Here is an 8895-nt window from a genome sequence, read left to right on the forward strand (position 1 = left end):
ATTGGATTATTGTTCCCAGTTCTTCACTCCTCTATAATAGGATAATACAGGAGTGAACATCCATACCATCTGCCATGTAACTTTGTTGGGCCTCTCTCACCGTAGACATTGATATTGGGCTTGGCCATGGGACTCACTTTTAGCCAGTGGACTGTGAGCCAGATATGATCTGAGCAGAGGCTTCAAATGTGCTTGTGTGGCTTAGACTGCCCTCTTACTCTCCTGCTGTTAGTCATGAGAAGAACATGCCCTGAGTCTAAAGAGAATGAGAGACACATGGAGAAAACCCGACACAAACTGTAGCCTGGAACCAAGTCCAGCCAACCTGCCACCTAAAGCTGAGCTGTTCCATGGATACCAAAAATGTTTGTTTTTATAATCCACTGAAATTCTGGGGTTGCTATGCAACATTATTGCAGGAAAAAACTGACTGATACACTAGACCAATGGCATTCAGTAGTTCTTTCTGTTTTGATGGGAATGTTCTACAATCTGAAATGTCTAATGCAGTAGCCACTAACCACATGTGACCACAGAGCACTTGAAATGTGAGCAGTGCAACTGAGGAATGGAATTTTTATTTAATTTTAATTTACATTTAAGCTTAAATAGCCATATATGGCTAGTGGCTCGTCTGTTGCACAATGTACCACCAGACGAAATCCATGGCTGTAGTTATTTGCCCATGGAAATGACTAGAAGATAGATCAGAAGCCTACTGTGTTTGTTAGTTTCCTAGGGCTGCCATAACAAAGTACCACAAAGTGAAATGGCTGAAAACAACAGAAATTTATTGTCTCACGGTCCTGGATGCTAGAAGTCCAAAATCAAGGTATCAGCAAGACTGTGCTCATTCTGAAAGCTCCAGGGAGAATCTGTTCCTTGCCTCGCTCCCAGCTTCTGGTATTGCTGGCAGTCTTTGGCTTGTAGACCCAACCCTGCACTGTCTGCATTGTCATGTGTGTGTGTGTTTGCATTGTCATGTGTCCCTATAGACCCAACCCTGCACTCTCTGCCTGCATTGTCATGTGTCCCTGTGTGTCTCTCTCTCTGTGTATCTCTTTTCCTCTTCTGATAAAGATTTTAAAAAATCATATCATATTAGGATTAAGGACCCACCCTACTTCAGTATGACCTCATCCTAACTAATTACATCTGTACCTCTGCAACAATCTTATTTCCAGATAAGATCACATTCACAGGTACAAGACATTAGGACTTCAACATATCTTTTTGAGGGGCACGATTGAACCTACAGGGTCAACACTAAGTTTTGAGGGAATTGTATTGTCAAGAAACCACAAACCTGGACTCCAAAATTATATATTTGACTTGTAAGGTAACCCTAGGATCCCAAACCTGTACCAGGAGGAAGCCAAGTGTGAAAGCTGTGCCACCCCAAGGAGCGGATACTCTCTGAGATCCCCAGGAGGTTCACGGATATGAAAGAACTTCTCAGAGGGCAAAGCCAAGAGCACTGAGAACAGTGGACAATGGAGTTGCCCCAGGAAAGGAGAGGCAGAGAGAGCTCTAACCCAGAAGTTACTCCACTGCCAGGGAAGGAAATCCATAAATTCCTGACCAGCACATTTTGATCATTGCTATCAACCTATGACTGTGGGGAGCTTTCAAAAGTGCTAATGCCTGGGTCTCACCCCTAGAGATTCTGCTTTCATCCTATGTGGTGAGACCTGGGCATGGGGAGCTTTCTAATTTCCCCAGATGATGGTAGAAGGAAGCAAAATTTGAGAATCAGTGCTCCAGGGCCTTGCACCTCCAAGTGTGGATGGCAGCCCAGCAGCCTCACCATCACCTGGGAGCTTGTTAGAAATGCAAAACCTCCAGCTCCACCAGAGAGCCAGTGAATCAGGAACCTGAATTTTAAGAAGATTCCCAAATGATTCACGTGCATATTAAAATTTGAGAAGCATGGGTCTGGACCTCTTACCAGCTCTGATTTTTATGTGAGAAGGAAATACAACTTCTGTTTCGCTTAAGGCACTCTCATGTTGGTCTCTGAACTCACACACACACACACCACTACATATACACACTGCACATTCAGGTGATCAGGCAATGCACATGCTCTTATTCATGAGGGAGCCTGCACAGCAGGACTCAGATGATAGAGCCATTAGAAAACTGTTCCAAGGAAATATTTGCTTCCCAGTCTGCCTGATGCTTGGCCAGGAGGGTGTGATGGGAACGGGCATCAAATTTGGCTGTTGAAGCTCAATATCAAAAAACAAACAACCCAATCAAAAAATGGGCAGAAGGTCTAAAAAGACATTTCTCCAAAGAAGGCAGATGGCCAAGAGGCACATGAAAAGATGCTCAACACCACTAATTATTAGAGAAATGCAAATCAAAATTACAATGAGGTATCACCTCACACCAGTCAGAATGACCATCATCAAAAAGTCCACAAACAGTAAATGCTGGAGAGTGTGTGGAGAAAAAGGAATCCTCCTACAGTGTTGGTGGGAATGTAAATTGGTGCAGCCACGATGGAGAACGGTATGGAGGTTCCTTAAAAATGGAGCTACCATATGACCCTGCCATCCCACTCTTGGGCATATTTCTGGAGAAAAACATAATTTGAAAAGATACACGCACCCCAATGTTCATTGAAGCACTATTTACAATAGTCAAGACATGGAAGCTACCTAAGGGTCCATTGACAGATGAATGGATAAAGATGTGTTTTGTATATATATATATATATATATATTACTCAGCCATTAAAAAAGAATGAAATGATGCCATTTACATCAACATGGATGGACCTAGAGATTATCATACTACGTGAGTAAGCCAGACAGAGAAAGACAAATATCATATGATATTGCCTATATCTGGAATCTAAAAAGTGGCCCAGTGCTTTTCTTATTTTCATCCATTTTCCTGGTTGGCCTCAGCTGAGCTGTATCCCGCAGGCCTGCAAGCCTTGTAAATGCCCGATGCAGGGGACACCGGTTCGTGCCCCGGTCAGGGAGGATCCCACATGTCGCGGAGCGGCTGGGCCCGTGAGCCATGGCCGCTGAGCCTGCGCGTCTGAAGCCTGTGCTCCGCAGTGGGAGAGGCCGCAGCGGTGAGAGGCCCGCGTACCGCAAAATAAATAAATAAATAAATAAATAAATAAGGATACAAATGAACTTATTTACAAAACAGAAATAGACTCACAGACATAGAAAACAACCTTATGGTTACCGAAGGAAAGGTGGGGAGAGGGATAAGTTAGGAGTTTGGGATTAAAATATACACACTACTAAATATAAAATAGATAACCAACAAGGGCCTACTGTATAGCACAGGGAATTATACTCAATATCTTGTAAGAACCTATAATGGAATAGAATGTAAAAAGAATACGTATATTTATATATATGTATAACTGAATCACTTTACTGTACACCTGCAACTAACACAACATTGTATATCAACTATATTTCAATAAATTTTTTTTAAAAAAAGGAAAACAATTTGGCTGTTGAGCTGTGATTCATCATGGTGGACTAACACCGTGTGCTCAGCCTGGCTCAGGGCTCCTTGAGCCCACTGCCTGGGAAAAGGAAGAGATATTATGTAGCTAAGGAGGCAAGCAGCAGACTTGGGCTAGAGACAAGGAACTTAGCACAGGGTTTCCAGCTTCTTCCCAGATTCTGCCAACCCACCAATAGGCTCATTGGATAGAGGGGATGCTGTGGCTTTTTTTTTTTTTTTTTTTTTTTGGCCACTGCACGGCTTGCGGGAATCCTAGCTCCCTGACCAGGGATGGAACCCAGGCCCTCGGCAGTGACCTTTCAGTCCTCATCTTCATTGACCTGTTGACTATCTATTTTATATATATTAGTATATATTAGTAGGGTATATATATATAATAATATATATATATTTTTATCCCAAACTCATAATTTATCCCTCCCAGCTACCTTTCATCTTCGAAGTTTGTTTTCAAAGTCTGTGAGTCTGTTTCTGTTTTGTAAATAAGTTCATTTGTATCATCTTTCTGGATTCCACATATAAGTGATATCATATGATATTTGTCTTTGTCTGACTTACTTCACTTAGTATGATCATCTCTAGGTCCATGTTGCTGCAAAGGGCATTATTTCATTCTTTTTTATGGCTGAGTAATATTCCATTGTATATATGTACCACATCTTCTTTAACCATTCCTCTGTTGATGGACATTTATGTTGCTTCCATATCTTGGCTGTTGTAAATAGTGCTGCTATGAACATTTGGGTGCATGTATCTTTGTGAATTATGTTTTTCTCTGGATATATGCCCAGAAGAGGGATTGCAGAATCATATGGCAGCTCTATTTTTAGTTTTTTTAAGGAATCTCCATACTGTTCTCCATAGTGACTGTATCAGTTTACATTCCCACCAACACTGTAGGAGGGTTCTTTTTTCTCCACACCCTCTCCAGCATTTATTGTTTGTAGACTTTTTGATGATGGTCATTCTGACTGGTGTGAGGTGATACCTCATTGTACTTTTGATTTACATTTCTCTAGTAATTAGTGATGTTGAGCATTTTTTCATGAATGTTTTGCCCATCCATATGTCTTCCTTAGAGAAATGTCCTTTTAGATCTTCTGCCCATTTTTTGATGGGATTGTTCATTTTTTTTTTATATTGAGCTGCATGAGTTGTTTGTATATTTTGGAGATTAATCCCTTGTTGATCACTTCATTTGAAAATATTTTCTCCCATTCTGTGGGTTGTCTTTTTGTTTATGGTTTCCTTTGCTATGCAAAAGCTTTTAAGTTTAATTATGTCCCATTTGTGTATTTTTGTTTTTATTTTCATTACTCTAGGAAGTGGATTAAAAAAATATTGCTGCAATTTATCTCAAAGAGTTTTCTGCCTGTGGTTTCCTTTAAGAGTTTTATAGAATCTGGTCTTACGTTTAGGTCTTTAATCCATTTTGAGTTTACTTTTGTGTATGGTGTTAGAGAATGTTCTAATTTCATTCTTGTACACATAGCTGTTCAGTTTTCCCAGCACCACTTATTGAAGAGACTGTCTTTTCTCCATTGTATATTCTTGCCTCCATTGGTGTAGATTAATTGACCACAGATGCAAGGGTTTAATTCTGAGCTTTCTATCCTGTTCCCTTGATCTATACTTGTGTTTTTGTGCCAGTACCATACTGTTTTGATTACTGTAGCTTTGTAGTATAGTTTGAAGTCAGGGAGCCTGATTCCTCCAGCTCTGTTTTTCTTTCTCTGGATTGCTTTAGCTATTTGGGGTCTTTTGTGTTTCCATATACAAATTAAAAAAATTTTATTCTAGTTCTGTGAAAAATGTCACTGGTAATTTGATAGGAATTGCATTGAATCTGTACATTGCCTTGGGTAGTATAGTCATTTTGACAACATTGGTTCTCCCAATCCAAGGACATGGTATATCTTTCCATTTGTTTGTGTCATCTTCGATTTCTTTCATCAGCATCTTATAGTTTTCAGAGCACAGGTCTTTTGCCTCCTTAGGTAGGTTTATTCCTAGGTATTTTATTATTTTTGATGCAGTGATAAATGGGATTGTTTCCTTAAAGAGGCTACCATTTATAGGGGGAATTAACATCAGGTTGGCTCATCAGTTACCAGGGAAACTAGCGGCTGGGGCAGGGAGCAAGCACATAGGTAGTTACTGATTAAGCCCTATGATTAGGGTACAGGTGAAGCAAGGACTGGTCAAGCAGGGGATGTACAGAGAGTAAAAGAACAGCCATCTTGAATGGCGTGACCATACAACCTCATACTTTCCTGTGACTCCAAAACTATTTATGTGTTGATGATCTTTTTGAAAAGAAATTACTTATTTACTTATTCATTTAGTTGTTTGTTGAACAAAATCTATTAAGTACATTCTGCATATCAGATCCTGTGTTAGATAGTGGAGATACAATAGGGAGCCCAACAGCGACTATGCCCGCTCTTGTGGAGCTTACTGTGCTTAAAGTTTGTTGCCATAGACCCATTTATCCTTCCCTCTTTTCTTCCTTTCACCTATTGATCCGTCCACTGAGCCACCCTTTTCATCTGTTCATCCCCTGACCCATTCTTCTGTCTATCCATCTTTCCTTCATCCACTGATCCATTTATTAGTCAATGGCTTATCTACACAACCATGGGCCTTCAAAGCACATACCCACTGACCCACATCCATCTACTTGTTCATCCGTCAGTCCATTGACCTAACTTTCTCTATATTAGTGATCCCAAACCAGTGGCACATCAGGAACCTAAAGATCTGAATCTAGGTGTGAAGGCAGGGAACAGGAATCTCTGAAAACCTCCCTATTTGATTCTATTCACCTTGCCTGGCACCTGTCTAAGGATGTATATTTGGGAATCACTGTCCGAGATTAAAAGCACTGTGAATACAGGAGCTGTCTTAGTTTAGCTTTCTTGGAAAGCAGACACTGAGACAAGGACTCAGGTGTAGTTAATCATTTGGAAGGTGATCCCAGAAAGGACAAGTGAGGTAGTAGGGAAAGGGAGACAGGGAAGGGGAGGGGAAGCCAAATAAAAGGTGCTTTGATGAGCTTGTGGACACACGAGGTTCAATCCTGCTGGGAACCATCTGAGATACCTTGTGGAATAGACCACAAATAATCCCAATATAGGACAGGAGCCATTCATTTATTGCCAATTGACTGGGTGTTTGGGAGCTTTTAACTCCCCAGCAATTTCAAGTTGTTCTTCCAAGGTATTCTAGAAAGCCCTTGGGCAGAGGAGAGAGAGACAGATGGAGAGAGGCACTTTGTCATGGTCTGCTGTCAGGTTCCTGAGAAGTGTCCACAACTTCTGGTGAACTCAGATGCACCTAAGGACATAGGATAAGGCATTGACCCCTACCACAGAGGCCATGTCTATCTTGTTTATTGCTGCATCCCTAGGGGCTAGAACAGTCCTTAGTCCAGTGGCCTATGCTCAACAAATATTTGATAAATAAATCCTGTGCACCTACCAGAACTTGTGCCGGGTACTGGGTAACAATTCCTTTAATTGTGCTCTCCGTTCGGACTGTACTTTCCTCTCCCATCTAGAGTCTGTACCATTCCCTCTGCATCCTCAATCTCTCTGCCCTGTTTTCACCCCATCTGCACAAGGTTGCTGGGAGCTGCTGGAAGCTCACATGGCTGGGCCTTCAGCACTGCTGGATCATCCTGCTGGGTGTCCCTGGCCAGAGGACCCTCCTCGCCTGGCCCCTCCTGGACCCCATAACTGGCAGAGGTGGCATCCACAGCATCTCTGTAGCATCAGCTGTAGCCAGACTCTTGAAAAGTCTCAATCCAAACTTCCAGGGAGTAGAACTCATTTCCCAAGGCCAACCTCACACCCAGAGCTGGGACTAGTGTGGGAAAGTGAAGCATTTGTTTAGAGAGCAAAATAAAAGGATGCCAAAAAATTCGATAATCAAGATCATATTTTATGCAGTCTTTTTAAAAATCAAAATTCAAAAGTGAACCATGTGTTCAAAATAGCACGATGAACAGATAATAAAATTTAAAGACAGGATTGTATTACTGTTATTTCCTTTTGCCTCAGACTCCATATGGCCGAGCATTGTGCCACTACTGGTCCTGTGCTTATCTGAATGTCACGCTTACCGACCCTGCCTGCCTAAGTATTTGGGAGGGAAATATACTGAGGTCTTCAATTCTTCAAATTTACATTAAAAAATGGATTATTGAATGGATTGATGAATAGATACAGGACAGGTAATCCAGCACCATAAAATGTTAATTGTTCAAGTTAAGCTGTGGAATTCTTTCACCTTTTCTGTATGTTTGAACTTTTTTTTTTTTTTTTTTGTAATTTTGGAGAAGAAAAAATACAGAGCAGTGGGAAGGACCCCCGAGGCTGGCTCCCCGGGGTCAAAGCAGCTCCACCCCCTTAACCCCTAGGTGTCCAGTGAGGACGTACCGGTCCAGCCAGCCTGCTCCTCCTTGACCTAAGCCTGTCTCTGGCCCTGCGTTTGAGATCCCTGCTCTCCACCAATAGAAAGGCCTGGATCCTCTCCACTTCCTGACTGGTGCCCGTGGAGTCCGGTTGACTCCCTCCTTCCCTCCAAGGCCCCTAAGTGGGGAACATATTAGTCCCTGGGGTAGGGTTTGTCATTTAACAAAACATGTCCTATGATATAGCATCCTTCTATGTTTTGGGGGAAAAAAACCCCATCGAAATGTCACTTGAAATATGGAGGACTTGAAAGTAAAGCACTAGAGATAAGCGATCATTATCAACGGGGCGGGGAGGTGAGAGTGAGGGGTGGCAGGGAGGGAAGAAGCATTTAGAAATCTAAAGGTGGAGGGCTTCCCTGGTGGCGCAGTGGTTTAAAATCTGCCTGCCAATGCAGGGGACACGGGTTCGAGCCCTGGTCCGGGAAGATCCCACATGCCGCGGAGCAACTAGGCCCGTGAGCCACAATTACTGAGCCTGTGCGTCTGGAGCCTGTGCTCTGCAGCAAGAGAGGCCGCGATAGTGAGAGGCCCGCGCACCACGATGAAGATTGCCCCCACTTGCCGCAACTAGAGAAAACCCTCGCACAGAAACGAAGACCCAACACAGCCATAAATAAAATAAAATAAAATAAAAATTAAAAACAAACAAAAAAAGAAATCTAAAGGTGGAGAACCTTCTCTCACCGCTGGGGAGCGAGGCAGGGCTGGCTCGGGACAGGGTGGTGGCTTCCTCCGGGATCTTGGTGGTTCCCAAAGCACAGAACTGGGTCAGGGTCCGAAGGGCGTAGAGCCAGGATTCGTCGTAAGAACCGTTGGGAACTGAGGGAACCCTGGTGGGGGGGGTGGGGGGGTGGGGGAAGGGTCTGGTCCTGAGGTGGATTCCCTTCCTCCTCAATTCCTTCACTGAATGAAAC

This window comes from Orcinus orca, chromosome 16 (assembly GCF_937001465.1).
Source record: "Orcinus orca chromosome 16, mOrcOrc1.1, whole genome shotgun sequence".
In the NCBI taxonomy this organism is placed as follows: domain Eukaryota; kingdom Metazoa; phylum Chordata; class Mammalia; order Artiodactyla; family Delphinidae; genus Orcinus; species Orcinus orca.